The sequence below is a fragment of the Mirounga angustirostris genome, unplaced genomic scaffold (assembly GCF_029215605.1).
Source record: "Mirounga angustirostris isolate CCGP_5_RB_7025 unplaced genomic scaffold, mMirAng1.0.hap1 SCAF_6, whole genome shotgun sequence".
Taxonomy (NCBI): Eukaryota; Metazoa; Chordata; class Mammalia; order Carnivora; family Phocidae; genus Mirounga; species Mirounga angustirostris.
This window is the reverse complement of record NW_026991714.1, coordinates 81842601-81860177: the sequence shown is the minus strand read 5'-3', so window position 1 is coordinate 81860177 and position 17577 is coordinate 81842601. Positions and strand designations below refer to the sequence as shown.

The window sequence follows — 17577 nt, the reverse complement described above, 5'->3', positions numbered from 1 at the left end:
CGTTCCTCTGAGTGGGTGTCACATCACAGTTCCCCGCAAATGTCCTATAAGAAATGCTACAAACAGGATGAGAAAAGCCAGGTGAGAACCAGAACAATACACAGAGGATGTCGACATTTGCTTTATGAAGTAGATTAGGCATTTTGTCCCTGGACACATCCTCTCTTAGAGGTCTGAGGATTCATGCAGCAAATGCTCTTGCCTGGCTCCATGAAAAGGTTGCCTGGTCCTAGAAGTTGGTCATTCTTTTGCTCCTTCCTTTGGAGGACCACACCGCACACCAGCACAGTGAAGACTTGTGACGAGTCCTTCGATGAAGAAACCTGTTTACTCAACCCGCCACTCCTCAGATGATTGATTCGGGAACACCCCAGGTTTTGTTTTTTTCATGGAACGATGCATCTCATACGTTTTCATCACACACTGGGGTGTGTGACCCACGGAGACAAGTGGCTACGGCAGCTCTGGCTGCCCAGAGGGCTGATGGGATGGAGGACAGCAGGGCACCTGTGCACCATTCTCCAGGCCCCTGCCCAGACCCATCGTGGGCAGGTCTCCCTCTACCAGCGGTCCCTGAACTGGCTGCTATCAGAATCACCTGGGAGCTCAGTACCACCGAGGCCTGGCCCTATCCCACTTCAATGACCCTGGGCCTCTGTGTTCTGGGCTCTCCAGGGACTCTGACACCTCAAGTTCTCAAACGACTGCCCAGGTCTGTCGGTCTGAGACTCTGCTGTGCGTCTGAATCACCTGGGGCATTTAAAGGTGAGACGCGCGGGTCACACCCCAGACCACGGAAGTCAGTGTGCAAGCCACATCTGAAAAGACACAGCTCTAGTCTGTGTCTACACTGGTGCTTGTCAAACTCAGATGTGCATGTGATTCACATGGATCTCAGGCTCTCATTCAACAGATCCAGGTGGGCCTGGGATGCACCTGCCTCTACAGCCCGGAGGTTGTTACAGATACATAATCGGGTCCCACCCAGACCTTTGGAACTTAATCTGCATTTTAACCTGAGTGATTCATCTGTAAATTAGAGTTGGAGGGGTTCCATGCTGGAGCAGGGGGGCCCAGTGCCGCTTTATTGGAGACTCTGAGCCCAAGGTGAAGAGGCTTTATTGAAGACACAGGAGTCAGTAGGTGGGGGATGGTAGAGTCGCTGTTCTCCCGACCCTCATGTTATTCACACTCCCACCCAGCTTTTGCACATGATTTAGTTGCTTCTGGTAGTTCTTGGAGAGACCATACATTAGGAAAAGACTCAATTTCTCCTCGTCCACTTGGCATCTGCATAGCATTTTCCATCCAATGCTTGGGGCATATTTCAGAAATCAACCCACCAACCTGCCTTGGGCCCCAGGAAGAGCTTTAGACACCTTCCCAGGACCACTACTATTTCTCAAAGTGAGACAAATTGTTGGCCCTGACAGGAGCTTAGCTTCTGATTGGCCTCCTTGATCTGTTGCTAAAAAACACTGCTTTTTAATAGCACCCAATATGCTGCCATGATGTTTTCAAAAGCCACCAAACAGAAAAAAAAATACTCCTCTACACACAAAATGCTGTGGTCCTGTTGTGAAGGCCTAGAAAGATCCACCATGGGACCACCAGCTGGCTGGGAGGCTCTCAAGGGTAGAAGCTGGTTTTACTAATGTCTGTGTCACCAGGACCAACCCAGCACAGGCCCATGTCCATGTTCATATAGATGTGACTCACATAGGCATGAAAGAACTAACTGGGGCTTCATAGCAATGGCGTTAATTCTCCATGACTGCTGTTATTTCAGTTCTTGAATGGAGCTAATTCAGCTTCCAGTTGTGAAGTGTAATGCCCTCAAGTCCTTTCATATTTGCTGATGGTGTGGTGCTGGGCCTTGAGGAACCAAAATCACGGTCTCTATTCTCACAGAGCTTACAGTCTGGTGGGGGGTGCCACATATTGTTCAAGCAATCGTGTGATGAATGATGGAGGCACGCAATTCTTAGTGGGTCTCTAACCAAAGAACCTGACCTGGCCTGAAGGTCTATGTTGGTTTCTATGAGAGATTCTGAAGCTGTGAGGAGGAATGAGACTTGCCTGCCCTCACAGAGCTCAGTGTCTGAGGGGGAGAAGGTAAATAAGTAATGGTCATGGTGTGATAGGTGTATGTGGGGCTGAACCCATTCTCTCCTTTTCTCATAATAACGTAACTATGGCCCATCATGAGGGGAAGATGGCGGAGCAGGAAGATCATGAGGTTACCTCCTCCCATGGACACATCAAGGCTGCAACTACATATAGAGCAACTCTCTCTGAGGATGACCTAAAGACTGATAGAACAGATCTTCCACAGCTAAAGACATAAAGAAAAAGTCGTATTGAGAAGGGCAGGAGGGGCAGGGATGGGGTCTGATCAAGAACCACACCCCAGGCCTGGTAACCCACAAGCAGGAGGAATATCACAGGCGCAGAGGTCCTCCCTGAGGAGCGAGGAGTTCAAGCCCCACATTGGTCATTCCCTGCCCTGGAAATCTGCACCTCCAAGAAGACAAGCCCCCAGTACATCTGGCCTTAAAATTCAGCTGGGGGAGCTGGAGTGCTACAGGAAACCAAGACTCTGCCGTTAAATCTTTCTCACTCTGAGAACCAGGACTCTGAAAAGTGCCTAGGTTATATGTGAAGGAGACTTGTTTATTAATTTTAGGGCATGTGCCAACGGGACAGGAATCTGTAGGAACTTTCTCTGGGAATGGATGTGCTGGAAGGTGGCATATTTCTTGCCCTCCTTCAGCCTAAATGGCAGCATGAGAAAAGAAAACAGTATGTACGAAGGAAACCTCATAAGGCTATCAGGTGATTTTCCAGCAGAAACGTTGCAGGCCAGAGAGAATGGCATGATATCCTCAAAGTGCTGAAGGGAAAAAAACCTGCAACCAAAAATACTCTACCTGATTATTCTGATTATTATTCAGAACTGAAGGAGAGAGAGTGTCCCAGACAAACAAAAGTTAAAGAGTTCATCACCACTAAACTGGCCTTATAAGAAATGTTAAAAAGGATTTCCTTAAGCAGAAAAGAAAAGGCTATAACTAGAAGTAAAAAAATTATGAAGGAAAAAATGAAAAATAAAAAGATGTAAAATATGTTATCAAATATATAAGACATGGAGTGGGGAGTAAACACGTAGTGCTTTTAGAATGTGTTTGAACTTAAGCAATCATCAACTTAAAACAGACTGCTATATCTCCATAGGGTGAACATATGAACCTCATGGTAACTACAAATCAAAAACCTATAATAGATACACAAAATATGAAGAGAAAGGAATCTGAGCGTAAGACTAAAGAAAGTCATCAAATCACTAGGGAAGAGAGCAAGAGAAAAAGAGAGGAACAGAGAAGAACTACAAAAACAACCAGAAAACAAAGAACAAAATGGCAATAAGAACATAAGAATCAATAATTACTTTAAATGTAAATAGACTAAATGCTCCAATTAAAAGACACAGAGCAAATGAATGGATGAAAAAACCCCAAGTCTCATCTATATGCTACCTACAAGAGACTCACTTCATACCTAAAGACACATGCAGCCTGAAAGTGAGAATATAAAAAGATATTTCATGCACTGGAAATGAAAAAAAAAAAGGCTGGAGTAGCAATACTTATATCACACAAAATGGACTTCAAAACAAAGACTGTAACAAGAGACAAAGAAGGGCATTAGGTAATGATAAAGGTATCAGTCCAACAAGAGGATATAACAATTGTAAATGTCTACACATCCAACATGGAAGCACCTAAATACATAAAGCAAATACTAACAGACACAAAGGGAGAAACTGACAGTAATACAATGATGGTAGGGGATTTTAACACCCACTTACATCAATGGATAGATCGTCCACACAGAAAATCAATACAGAAACCAGTGGCTTTGAATGACACATTAGACCATATGAACTTAACAGATATATACAGAACATTCCATCTCCAAAAAGCAGAATATACATTCTCTTCAAGTGCACATGGAACATTCTCCAGGTTAGATCACGTTAGGCAACAAAACAAGTCTCAAAAAGAATTTAAGAAGATTGAAATCATTTCAAGCATCTTTTCTGGCCACCATGCTAAGAAACTGAAATGACAAGTTTCATTACAAGAAAAAAAAAACCTGGAAAAACACAGACACATGGAGGCTAAACAACATGCTAGGAAACAAGCAATGGGTCAATGAAGAAATCAAGGAGGAAATTAAAAAAAATACCTTGAGATAAGTGAAAATGAGAACACAATATTCCAAAAACTTTGGGATGCAGAAAAGCAGTCCTAAGAGGAAGTTTATAGAAAAACAAGAAAAATCTGAAATAAACAATCTAACTTATACCTTAAGGAACTACAGAAAACTAGAAAAAAAACCCCAAAGTTCACATTAGCAGAAGAAAGGAAATGGAAATCAGAGCAGAAATAAATGAAAGAGACTAAAACAAACAAACAAAAACCAATAGAAAAGATCAACAAAACTAAGAGCTGGTTCTTTGAAAAGATAACCACAATTGATAAACCTTTAGCCAGATCCATCAAGAAGAAAAGTGAGGACTCAAATAAATAAAATCAGAAAGAGAAGTTACAACTGGCATCACGGAAATGCAGAGGATTATGATTTTTTGTGTCTAATTTTTACACAAAATTATACACCAAAAACCTAGAAGAAATGGATAAATTCCTAGAAACATACAATCTTCCAGGACTGAATCAGGAAGAAACAGAAAATCTGAACTGACCGATTACTAGTAATTGTAATTACTAGCAATGAAATTGAATTGGTAATCAAAACTCCCAACAAACAAAAGTCCAGGACCCGATGGCCTCACAGGTGAATTCTACCAAACGTTCAAAGAAGAGTTAAGACCTATTCTTCTCAAAGTATTCGAAAAAACAGAAGAGGAAGGAAAACTTCCAAATTCATTCTATGAGGGCAGCATTAACCTGATACCAAAACCAAAGACTACAAAAAAAAAACCCCGAAAAACAGAGAGAGAGAGAATTACAAGCCAATATCTCTGATGAACATAGATGCAAAATTCCTCAACAAAATATTAGCAAACTGAATTCAAAAATACATTAAAAAGATCATTCACCAAGGGGCGACTGGGTGGCTCAGTCATTAAGCGTCTGCTTTCGGCTCAGATCATGATCCCAGGGTCCTAGGATCGAGCCCCACATTGGGCTCCCTGCTCTGTGGGAAGCCTGCTTCTCCCTCTCCTACTCCCCCTGCTTGTGTTCCCTCTCTCGCTGTGTCTCTCTGTCAAATAAATAAATAAAATCTTTAAAAAAAAAAGATCATTCACCAAGATCAAGTGGGATTTATTTCAGGCATGCAAGGATGGTTCAATATTTGTAAATCAGTGTGATACACCACATTACCAACATGAAGGATAAAAATCATATGATCATCTTAACAGATGCAGAAAAAGAATTTGACAAAATTCAATAGCCATTCATGATTAAAGCTTGAAAATACTTTCAAATCTTGACAAAAAGGCAGTAATTTAAGAAATTCTATTTGGAAAACCAAATATGAAGCATTAATTATAGCGAGGATTCCACCTTATGAAGCCATGTTCACTTCTAGGGGTTTAATAGTTCTGGGCACAGACTGGTGGGCTACACCTGCCAGATCCCACATGTCCCCAGGAAAAAGTGCACTGCAGACAGAGCCTGACACACAGCCCTGAGTTATTAACCATACCTTGGTCTTGAGTCACTATTTCTAATACCGCAGGGTACCTATCATGCAGCTTTGCTCTTTGGTCCAATTCCCACAGGTTAAGGGGGCTACGAGTAGAAATGTAAGGATGTTGCTCTTTTCACCCTAAAATCCTGTTAGATACTAGGGCCTCAAAGTGGCACTGCTTTGGGCATAAAAACTGTGGAGAGGTTCTCCTAGCATTCATAGCAATCATTTATTTAAGATACATTGGTTTTGAATTGCCACAAAGATTTTATGCATCGAGTCAACATGTTGGGAGTGCCCCCCAATAATGGAGCTTCCAAACAAGGGGGAGGGATATTTCACCAGAAAAGTCATAACCATGTAGTAGCAAAGGCACAGACTTTCTGTACATGTAGAAGCAAAAAGTGGTACTTTAGCCTCCCAAGAGGAATCTTGCTTTTTTTCTCACAGTCATGCCAGGGTAGAGCTGAATATCCTGACCCCTGAGCAGAGAATCAGATGCTGTCACACCAGGCTGCGGTGGGAACATGGTCCCCTCGGTTAGGACAAGGCCATGGCCATCCCTGCTCTGGCTTGAACCACTTTACAATGTAAACACAGTAATAGTTGAGCTTGACGCATTTTACGATCTGAGCCTCCGTTACTCAATTTACATCTTTATTGCCTGATAGCATCTGCCCGATGTGATAACAGCTCAAAACCAGCACAGGGATAAGGAGCTTTCCATGTGGCAAGGATTGTAATGGACCTGAGGGACAAGGGGATTCTTAGGAGAGCGCTCTGGGTCTGATCGGAGCTGGAGCCTGCTGGTCACCAGTCACCAGGTGACCACCCTCCTTTTCTGGCCCCAATTAAGGTCAAGAAAATTAGAGAAGGTTGGCAGACCAGCTGTTATATTTGAGGGCACTGGACAAGTTAATGCAGAATAAACAAGAGAAAGAGAATCCAGGTACATCTTCTGTGGGACCCTTAACACTTCCCACTCTCTCACCTATATGGCCACCCCCAGACATCCTCTAATTATTTCTTTGGCTTTGCAGATAAGAGTCCAAAAATTTTATGCGGCAGGAATAAGCATTAAAAAATCTTTTTTTTATATCATATAATCATATAAAGATTGCTGTTTTTATATCAGCATTCACAGAGTATGAAGTTAATTCTTTTTCTGCCTGCTGGATTAAATGTTCATTATGCAAACTGGACCATGCCGTTGACCAAGGTGAATACAGTGAAGAAGAAAGACTCATGTCCTGTGTGTGGTACCTTATAGTGTATAAAGAGATACTTTTCATTTTTTCTCAGGGCAGGTCACTCAGTGGATAGGTCACTGCACCAAGGAAGAAAAGACAGTTGAGAAGTGATGTGGCTGGGCCTGTTTACTGGCTTCCTAGGACTACCATAACAAATTACCACAAACTTGGTGACTTGAAACCTGGTATTATGTATTCTCATAGTTCTGGAGGCTAGAAGTTTGAAGTTAAGACCACTAAGACCATGCAGGACCATGTTCTTTTTGAAGGTATTAGGGAGAGGATCTTTCCTCTCCTTTTCCTGGTCTGGGGGCTCCCAGCAATCCTTGGCATTCCTTGCCTGTAGACACATCACTCCTATCTACACAGCCCCCTCTTCTCCACGTTTCTGTGTCTCCTTCTTTTCTTACAAGGGCACCAACCATGTACTGGATATGAGGCCTTTCCTAATCCAGTATGACCTCATCTTAACTAATTACATTTGCGAAGACCTTATTTCCAGATAAAATCACATTGTGAAGTTCCAGGTGGGTAGAAATGGGGGGGCACTATTCAACCCAATATCACCATGAACCCAAGATTGTGGCTATAGGTCTGTGATTGTTTCTACAAAGCCTCACATATGTTTTGCTCTTTGTAAGACCTGTAAGAAAACACCTCTCTGAGAATGGCATGGTGTTTCATAGCTGAGTGAAAGAAATTCATCTTAGGGTGACGGGAACATGGGCTGAGAAACAGTCTACACAAAAGAATTCATAACCTATACCCATCTTAATTTCGCCACTTTACAAATGAAATAACTTAAGTCTAGCATGTTATCTCCCCCCAAAGTAATTAAATAGCTAATTAGTGGAGAAAATACGACGAGAACCCCACATCAATCACCCATCATTCATTTATTTGACCCTTACCGCGTCAGGCACAGTGCTGAAGAAATGAGGGAGTGACACAAACACGATTGTCCCCCTCTATTTCATGTGGGAGACAAGTCTCACAGCAGTATATGCAATCAGAGATCCCAGGTGCCATCATGGAAGTCTGTGAAGGGCAGAGGGGCCAAAGAGGAGAGGATGGATTCTTCTTGGGGTGGGCAGGGTGGTAAGGAGAAGAGTGGGAGGGCTTCATACTCAAGTTGAGCCTGGAAGGTGATTAGGAGCCCACCAGGCAGAGGAAACAGCATGTGTGAAGGTAGACAAACTGCACACAAGCCTGGCATGCTCTAAAAACTGCATACTTCTTTGTTCCTAGAGCCTGGGAATGCAGAGGTCAGATCACAGAGGGTCTCGAATGCCACTCTGAAGGGGTGAGACTTGTATCAGGCAGGCAGTTATAATCAATTGAAGGGTATCTAAACAGAGAGGTAATAAGATTGCTTCTACATTTTAGAAATCACTTCAATCTAGTGTGCAGAATGTACCAGAGGTGAAGGAGATAAGCAAGCAGACCAGTTCAGAAGCTCCACGAGTCTAGATGAGAGACTCCCTATGTGCAATGGGAGCTCTGGCAGGGAGATGAGGTGGAGGGTGATGGGAAGCTGGTATGGGGATGGAAGCACAGTTAGGATCTGAATGTTGGGGAAGGTGGGGAAGGAAGGCTCTTGGCCCATTGTCAGGGAGACAGTGCCGTGCCACTCACCAGGCTCAAGAAGAGAAAGTGGGGTTTGCAGGAGTGTGTAATGAGTCCATGTGGGGCAGGCTGCACTTACAGTGACCTTAGGACACTGAAGAGAACATGCCCAGCAGACAGGCGGACTGACAGGGAAGCAGCTTAGAAGTGAGTTAGAGCTGAAGATGGCAGAATTGTAACTCATGACTTAGGGGCACCAGAAGTCCACTCGAGGAAGGGCTCAGAGGAGGAGGGAGCATGAACCACAGGGCAGGGCCAAGCGAAAGGGAAAGAGGAAGGAGACCCCATGCTCATCCCTGCTCCATTTCCTTGCTCTTCAGTCTGCATTTTCAGAATTGTAGAAGTAAAAGATTCAATACCGATAAAGCCAATAAATTATTGGCTAGGGTCGAGACCAAGATGGCAGGGAGACATGCTGCCTTCCTCGAGAATGCCTGGGCCAAGGAGGCGGTGCTGGTCATGTCCTTCACCACTGGGGGTCTTGATATAATTCTGCCCCCCCCAGCCCCTTTACCAAATAAGCCACCACGATCAACCAGGCCAGCCCCTACACATATCCAGTGCCCCTAAGATGATGGGAACATGCCCTGTGTGCCCAGCCAGCCTGAAGACCTCCCCCAGAGTCCAAGCTTGCAGGGGCTGAAGAAACTGTGAGTGAACACCTCTGGTGACAGGGAGGAGGGACCCTCCCCTGAGGCCAATAAAATGTGAAAAGTGAAAAAAATCCCCTCCAAAACGTAAATTATTCTTTATGGACCAAATGGCACAAACTTGCTAGGACTATGTCTGAGCTGTTGGCCATCGCCATTGCCAATGGTGTGGAGCTTGCTCTCGGGGAGACACCTGCCTGCAGAGGTAACCATGCAGACTCTGAACTATATACAGTTGACCCTTGAACAACGTGGGAGTTAGAGGTGCCAACCCTCCATGCAACCAAAGATCTGCATATAACTTCTGACTCCCCCAAAACTTAACTACTCATAACCTACTACCCACCGGCAGTCTTATCAGTAACATAAATAGTCGATTAACCCTCATGTTGTATCTTAAAGGTATTTTATACTGTATCCTTACAATAAACTAAGCTGGAGAAAAGAAACTGTGATTGAGGAAATCATAAGGAAGAGAAAATACATTCACAGTACTGTTCTGTATTTATGGGGAAAAATGCCCACGTCAGTGGACCCTCACAGTTCAAACCTGTGTAGTTCAAGGGTCAACTGGACACTGTATGTCAGAAACTATGTAGTCAAAAAATGCCAGCACACATTCAGTGGGTCATGTCCTTTGATTGGGGAGAAGCGGTTCATGCCAGTTTGTCTGTCTGCCTCTCCCAGCCAGATCCCTTTCACCCCGCGGCAGTTTTCAGCCATCTTGCTCGGATTCAGGTGCAGCTTCCAGTATGAGAGCAGAGTAAAACCAGTGGCTGTCACGAGTCTGGATGCACTGTCTCTCTCCAGGAGGGTTCCTCCTGTCCCCCAGGGCAGCCCTCTCCCCTCACTCCGGTCGCTCACTTAAACGTGGGCTTCAGATGCCATGGCCTGAGCCCTGTTGGGAAACCACAGTCTTGGCAGACAAATGGACCAAGCTAACCAATGAAGACAAGACGGTTCCATTCTCTGGGACCAGTTTCAGGAAACCCTGTTTCAAAAGACACCCCTGCTGGCAACTGCATTTTATCTCTTACCATTTTGTAAGGCAAATTTACAATGAAATGCTTGAATTTCTAAATAAATTTGTTGAGGTGACATTCACCTGACATAACGAACTATTTTGAAGTGAACATTTAGTACATTCACGATGTTGTGCAAACACCACCTCTATCTAATTTCAGTACATTTCCATCACTCCAAAATAAAACTCTGTACTCAGTAAGCGGTTCTCCCCAGAGTCCCTAGCAACAACCAACCTGTTCTCTGTCTCTATGGATTTCCTTATTTGGACATTTTGTATAAATGGAATAATTCAATAGCTGCTCTTTTGTGTCTAGCTTATTTCACTAGCATAATGTTTTGGGGTTATATCCACCTTGCAGCATGCATCAGTGCTTCATTCCTTTCTATGACTGAATAATACTCCACTGTAAGGATATACCACAATTTTTTGTGTATACTTCTTTTGATGGACATTTGAGCCATCTCTACCTTTTGACTATTGGGATTACTGCTGCTTTGACATGCACTTGTTTCGAACCATTTTACATTCCCTCCAGCAATGTAGGAGGGTTCTAATTTTTTCACATCCTCACCAACATTGTTATTTTCCATTTGGGGGGATTATCGTCGTCCCAGTAGGTATGAAGCGGGACCTCATTGTGGTGTTCATTTGCATTTGCCTCATGACTACTGATCTTTTTGAAAGTCTTCTCATGTGCTTATTGGCATCATTTACTTTTCAAGAATGGTCTTAATGTGGGGCACCTGCCTCTTGATTTCGCCTCAGGTCATGATCTCAGGGTCATGAGATCAGGCCCTGCATTGGGCTCCATGCTCATTGTGGAGTCTGCTTGGGATTCTCTGTCTCCCCCTTTCTCTCTCTACCCCTCCCCTCCCACTCGTGCTCGCTCACTCTCTCTAAAATAAATAAATAACATCTTAAAAAATAAAGAATGGCCTTAACGTTAAACTTAAAATTTTCTAACAATTTCAAGTTCACAGAAAGGTTCCAAGTACAGCACAAAGGATTTTTCTCTGAACCACTTGAGCATGAGTTGCCAACCTGAGTCTATTACTCCTCAATACCACGGATCTCCTGAAAACAAGGACATTCTCCTATGCAACCACAATACGACCGTTAAAGTCAGGACAGTGTATACTGATATATCCCTATCATCTGATCCTCAGACTCCATTCAAGTTTCATAAAAAGTACCAATAATGTCCTTTATAGCAAAAGGAAACCAACCCTGCCAGCACTTTGGTCTTGGACGTCTGCCTCCAGAACTGTGAGAAAATAAATTTCTGTTGTTTAAGATGCCCTGCCCTGTGGTCCTCTGTTTTGGTAGCCAAAGCAGACTAATACAGCTCCTCATTGGTTGTAAGAGGAAAGCCAACCACATTCGTTCAGTGCAATGCCACGGACTGACCAAACACTCAGACTCGCACGACTACAATAGAACACAGACTCATCTATTCAGAAAGATGAGGACAGAAGGCCCGGCTGGTCAGCAGGACAGTGTCAGGACATCTCATGAAGAGGCCTTCAGAAGTTCTTACTGCGGTTTATATAACGTCCAGGAGTTATCTTATCCCCAAGTGGTGCAAGGAGATGAGATCTACGTGGGTAAGTGTGGAGTCCACCTTGGTGCAAAAGACCCCTGCCCACAGAAGCAGTATCTCTTCAAAATAGCTTCGAGGGCCCCACAGGGACATGCCACTTAGAAAAGTCACCAGAACTCGGGAAAGTCCAAAGTGTAGTGTCTACATTAGGTATTTGAAGTTCATTCATAGTTGCTTGCAGTCCATAAGTAATTTACCAATCGGGGGACATTCTGACTATAAGCAATGTCACATGACAATACAGTTTACACTGTCTTATCTGGTTTCCAAGGTGTCGTAGGTAGGCAGAAAATTGGCTTCCCAAAGATGCTCATGTCCTAATTCCCAGAACCTGTAAATAGGTTATGTAACATGACAAGGAGGAGATAAGATAGCAGATGGAATTAAGGTTGCTAATCAGCTGACTTTAAAATAGGGAGGTTAGTGGCGCCTGGGTGGCTCAGTCATTAAGTGTCTGCTTTTGGCGCAGGTCATGATCTCCAAGTCCTGGAATCAAGCCCCACGTCGGGCTCCCTGCTCAGCAGGGAGTCTGCTTCTTCTCTGCTCCTCCCTCTGCTCGTGCTCCCCGCCCCCCACAAATAAATAAATATGATCTTTAAGAATAAAATAAAATAGGGAGGTTAACCTGGATTATCTGGGTGGGCCCAATGTAATCACAAGGGTTCTTATAAGAGAAAGAGGGAGGCAGGAGAGTCAGTGTCAGAGTCTGAGATTTTAAGATGCTACACTGTGGGCTTTGAAGATGGACGAGGTCCATGTCTCAAGGAATGTGGAGCCTCTGGAGGCTGGAAAAGGCAAGAAAACAGAGAGAAACTTGCTTCTGCCAACACCTTAATTTTAGCCCAGTGAGACCCTTTTCAGATTTCGGACTTCTAGAACTCTAATGCAATAAATGTGTTGTTTGAGGCCACTGATTTTGTGGTAATTAAGTTACAGCTGCAATGCATGGTAACAGAGCCAGGAGGTTAACAAGTGTTGGGGGGTTGGTTTCTTCTGAGGTGCCTCTCCTTGGCTTACAGATGGTCGCCTTCCTGCTGTGTTCTCACGTGGTCTTCCCTCTCTGTGTGTCTGTGTCCTAATCTCTTCTTATAAGGACATCAGTCCTGTTGGATTAGGGCTCATCCACCTGACCCCATTAATTACCTCTTTCAAGGCCCAGTCTCCAAATAGGGTCACATTCTGTGACACTCTGGATTTGGTGGGTGACATAATTCAGCCCATAACACTCAGCCCTCTGGACCCCCAAAGTTCATGTCCATCTTTTATTTATTTATTTATTTATTTATTTATTTATTTATTTATTTATTTGACAGATACACAGCGAGAGAGGGAACACAAGCAGGGGGAGCAGGAGAGGGAGAAGCAGGGGGAGTGGGAGAGGGAGAAGCAGGCTTCCCACGGAGCAGGGAGCCTGATGTGGGTCTCGATCCCAGGACCCTGGGACCATGACCTGAGCCTAAGGCAGACGCTTAACGACTGAGCCACCCAGGCACCCCAGTTCATGTCCTTCTTACATGAAAAGTAAATTCACCCGCATCCCAACAGCCCCAAGTCTTAATCTTATTCCAGCGCCATCTCCAAATCCAAAATCTCATCTAAGCCAAGTGTGGGTGAGAGGTGAGGTATGATTCATCCTGAGGCAAAAACTCCACTCCAGCAGTGACCCGTGAAATCAGACAAGTTATCTTTTTCCAAAACACAATGGTGGCCTACGATAGACTTTTTCATGCCAAAAGGGAGAGATCAGAAAGAAGAAAGGGGTCCTGGGTCCCAAGCGAATCCTTTGACAGTGTAGTACTTCAGACTATGTCAAATCCCATTTTGATGTAACATTATTTCAACAGAAAAGCTGTTTTTACAAAGCGGGAAGTATCTGACTGTCAAGCAAAATGACACATTTGAATTTTCCATGTAACTTTTGAGAAAAGGATAACTGTTGTCATATTTCAGTGCCTAGCATTACTCAAGAATAATGAATTTTCTATAAACATTCCTCGGCAAGCCACTCATTTGCACATTCTTGGAGAATTAATCTTTTTAAGAAATAACATAATTTTGTTCCAAAGAATCAGGGTTTGACATTACATCATGTGTGCGTCTGTGTGTGTGTGTGTGTGTGTGTGTGAATTTCTTTCCCATCTAATTTGCTTCCTACTGTGTTTTTAGTAGTAAGACAGATCACATAAGCCTTCTCTGCTCTCTTTGGCTCCATCCCGATTCCCTCTCACCTCCAGCCACCTGTTATTCGTCTTGGTCAAGATGGCTATTTGCAAACAAGCTCCTAAACATCAGAGGAAGATTGTTAGTAAGTTGCAGCTCTTGGAAAATCGGTCACACACTGCTGACTTTCCTGAACCTGGGCAAGAGCTGACTTTGAAAGTAGCTCCCAGGAGGACCCCGGAGCCTGCTGAGGACCCAGCGTGGGTGGAGCTGCCAGGCTGCTGAGGAAGGAATTACCAGAAGGCAGGTGAGGGCCCCATGTGGCAAAGGTATCCAGGGATCTTGGCGAAAGGAATGAGGCATGATACTTCTGCGGGATGATCCTGTGACCTCCACAAAGCTACAGACAAGCCTTCACTTCCCTTTCTCTCTTGCTCGGGACATTACTTCTCTTTCCCACCTTCCCAACCTTCTCTTGCAACCTTCTCAACCTCTTAAAAAAAATACTTTATTTTTCAGAGCAGTTTTAGTTTCACAGCAAAACTGAGCAGGAAATAGATTTCCCCTATTCCTCCCGCCCCCAGGCGAGGCATGCCCGCTATCGGCACCCCCCACCAGGCACTGATGCACCGTTATCACCCAGAGCCCGTAGATTACGTTGTAGTTCATTCTTGGTGCGGTGCATTCTGTGGGTTTGGACAAATGTATAAGGACAGGTCGAGCCATCATTATAGTGTCCTACAGAATAGATTCACTGCCCTAAAAGTCCTCTGAGGAGCAGGCATGATTATACCTGCCTCATGGCACAGTTTTGAAGATTAAAGGAGGTAATGTGAGTGAAGGGTCTAGAAAACTGCCCAGCACAGTGTGGGGGCCGGCAGTAAGTGGCAATTATCAATACGATGGAGGCACACGGGAGCGGGCTGTGCCAGGGGTCTTGTGATATGGACCGTCTGCTCTCCCCAGGACTTTGCCGGGAACCGCAAGCCTTCCGGGTGTGCTAACATGTAAGGGATAGGGGCGCCTGCGGGGCTCAGTTGGCGAAGCATCTGCCTTCGGCTCAGGTCATGATCCTGGGGTCCTGGGATCGAGCCCCGCATCGGGCTCCCTGCTTGGCAGGAAGCCTTCTTCTCCCTCTGCCCCTCCCCGCCCGGTTCATGTTCTTTCTCTCTCTCTCGCTCACTCTCTCAAGCTCTCTCTCTAATAAATGGATGGAATCTTAAAGACAACACCACCAACAACAAACATGTAAGGGAGAAAGCTAGGCCGCCTGGAGTAGAGTGAGGCCTGGAAGAAACCCCAAATCCAAACCTTCAAACACGTGTGATGGGACGGCGCTTATAGCTGTTGACCTACACCTGAAGCAAAAACTCCACTCCAGCATCGAACCTGTGAAATCAGACAAGTTATCTGTTTCCAAAACACAATGGTGGCCTACGATAGACTTTTCCATGCCGAAAGGGAGAGATCAGAAAGAAGAAAGGGGTCCCGGGTCCCAAGCGACCTGCCCCGTTCTCGTTCACGTTCAAGGAGAGACAGGTGTGGAAGGTTAAGCAGCAGACACGCCCAAGAGTCTGTGGCTTTTGATTCCAAGGCCTAAGCCTCACGTGGGAAAGAATTCAGGGTTTAGGGGAAAAAGTGCCTTGGCCGGAGCAGGAGGAAGGGTGGAGTTGCCCCAGGACCAGAGGGTGACCCTCTGCAATAGCTGGGGTGGCTGGGGGTGGGGGCGGGGGACTGCAAAACCTCCTTGGGTGGGGCATGGTGGGGGGGCGGGTGGCAAGACCCCATAAGAAAATGTTGCTCTGAGGCAGAGGGGGTCATGGAGAAGAGTGTTGTGCCCCCAGGCAGGACCTGGGACTACCAAGAGCCACCAGCCTCAAGGGCCCATACCCAGCTGATGGGGTCTCATGGGTCTTGAGGACCAAGGGGGCACCTCTCCCACGCCCTGGACCTACATTCGTTCTGGGGGATCGCAGGGAGGCGGGGGACACCTGGTCAAGACCGAGACTAAAGTCCCCTGCCGGCCAGAGGGATGCATGCTTCAGTGAAAGATGAGTTACAGGAAAATTAGAAGAATCGCCTTCCTCCCCCACACCTGGGTCTGTGGACGGGGATTCACACCAGCACTGGAGGGTGGCCCGGGTTAATGACGGCTTGCCAGCAGCAAGCCCAGCTTCCCGCCCTGCCTGCTTCATTCAGCTGCTTGCCTCCACGTTTGTGATCCGAGTCCTCAGCCTCCTTTGATTCTGCGGCCTCCATGTAAGTCCCGGGTCAAGGGTGCCTGGTCTCAGCATCTCATCTGGCTCTCTGTAGCTCACTAGTCATTTATTACCAGACCACCTCTTTGAAGGCTTGTTTCGTTGGAATCTTTGTGACTGATCGTGCGGCAGCCAGAGGGCTCTCTAGGTAATTACTCCACTGGGCCCCCCACAGCACGGAGCAGGACCAGGAGACAGCCGTGCAGTCCCTCTCTGTACGGAACTGGCATTTGCTCTACTTGGAAGTGATGAAGTTTAACACCTGCTTGATTTTTCATGCAGGAGCTAATGAGTAAAACTGATGTTTATATAAGGCAAGAAAAAGCAGAGGGTCGGATAAAGCCATTATTTTATTTCTGAAACCACAGTTAATGTAATGGTGCATGAATTCTTCTCAAATGTCAAATATGTGAGAGGCTTTTAAAAAATTGGTACCAAACTTCCTCCGTATAATATTCAAAATGAAATAATTCCAATCCCAGCTTCGAGTCGGCTGCCTGAGTTGACTCTTAGGTGCCTTTCGCTATTTTGTTTATTTGCCACCCCAACTCTTCCCGATAAAAGCTGCTTCTGCTCATTTTCAGGGTCTCATTCAGACGCTATCACCTTCTCAAACAAAACTTTCTTGTGCTGGCTTGTCCCCGTGGTCCCTGGAGCTGAGCGCCATGGTCCATCACTGTGATGCTTCTAGGCTTTTTGTTGCCCTCACCGCCTTAGACCTTGTACTCTTGTATTCAAATAGCAGTGAAGGTGTGTTTTCTTCCTTTCTAGACTGCCGGCTCTTTTGAGAACAGAAAATATGTTAGGTTCATTTTTATTTTATTTTAAGATTTTTACTTTTATTTTTTTTAAGATTTTTATTTATTTAATCAGAGACAGAGACAGCACAAGCAGGGGGAGGGACAGATGGAGAGGGAGAAGCAGGCTCCCCACGGAGCACAGAGCCCGATGCGGGACTCGATCCTAGGACCCCAGGATCATGACCTGAGCTGAAGACAGACGCTTCACCGACTGAGCCACCCAGGCACCCTTTCCCTTTCTTTTAAATAGGATGACAACAGTAAAAACATTCCATGTTCATGGACTGGAAGAATAAACACTGTCAAAATGTCTATGCTGCCCAGAGCAATCTACACTTTCGATGCCATCCCTCTTACAATACCATTGGCATTTTTCAAAGTGCTGGAACAAACAATCCTAAACTTTGTATGGAACCAGAAAAGACCCCGAATCACCAAGGGAATGTTGAAAAAGAAAAACAAAGCTGGGGGCATCAAGTTGCCTGACT

General features: G+C 45.2%; 1 protein-coding gene and 1 pseudogene across 3 annotated transcripts in view; one reads left to right on the top strand and one right to left on the bottom strand.

The window, feature by feature from the left end:
* Window positions 1–17577, bottom strand: part of GNG4 (G protein subunit gamma 4) — a 67569-nt gene that overhangs the window by 32504 nt on the left and 17488 nt on the right. The gene's annotated exons all lie outside the window — the stretch shown is intronic.
* Window positions 8994–9248, top strand: LOC123845441 (NADH dehydrogenase [ubiquinone] 1 alpha subcomplex subunit 3-like; annotated as a pseudogene).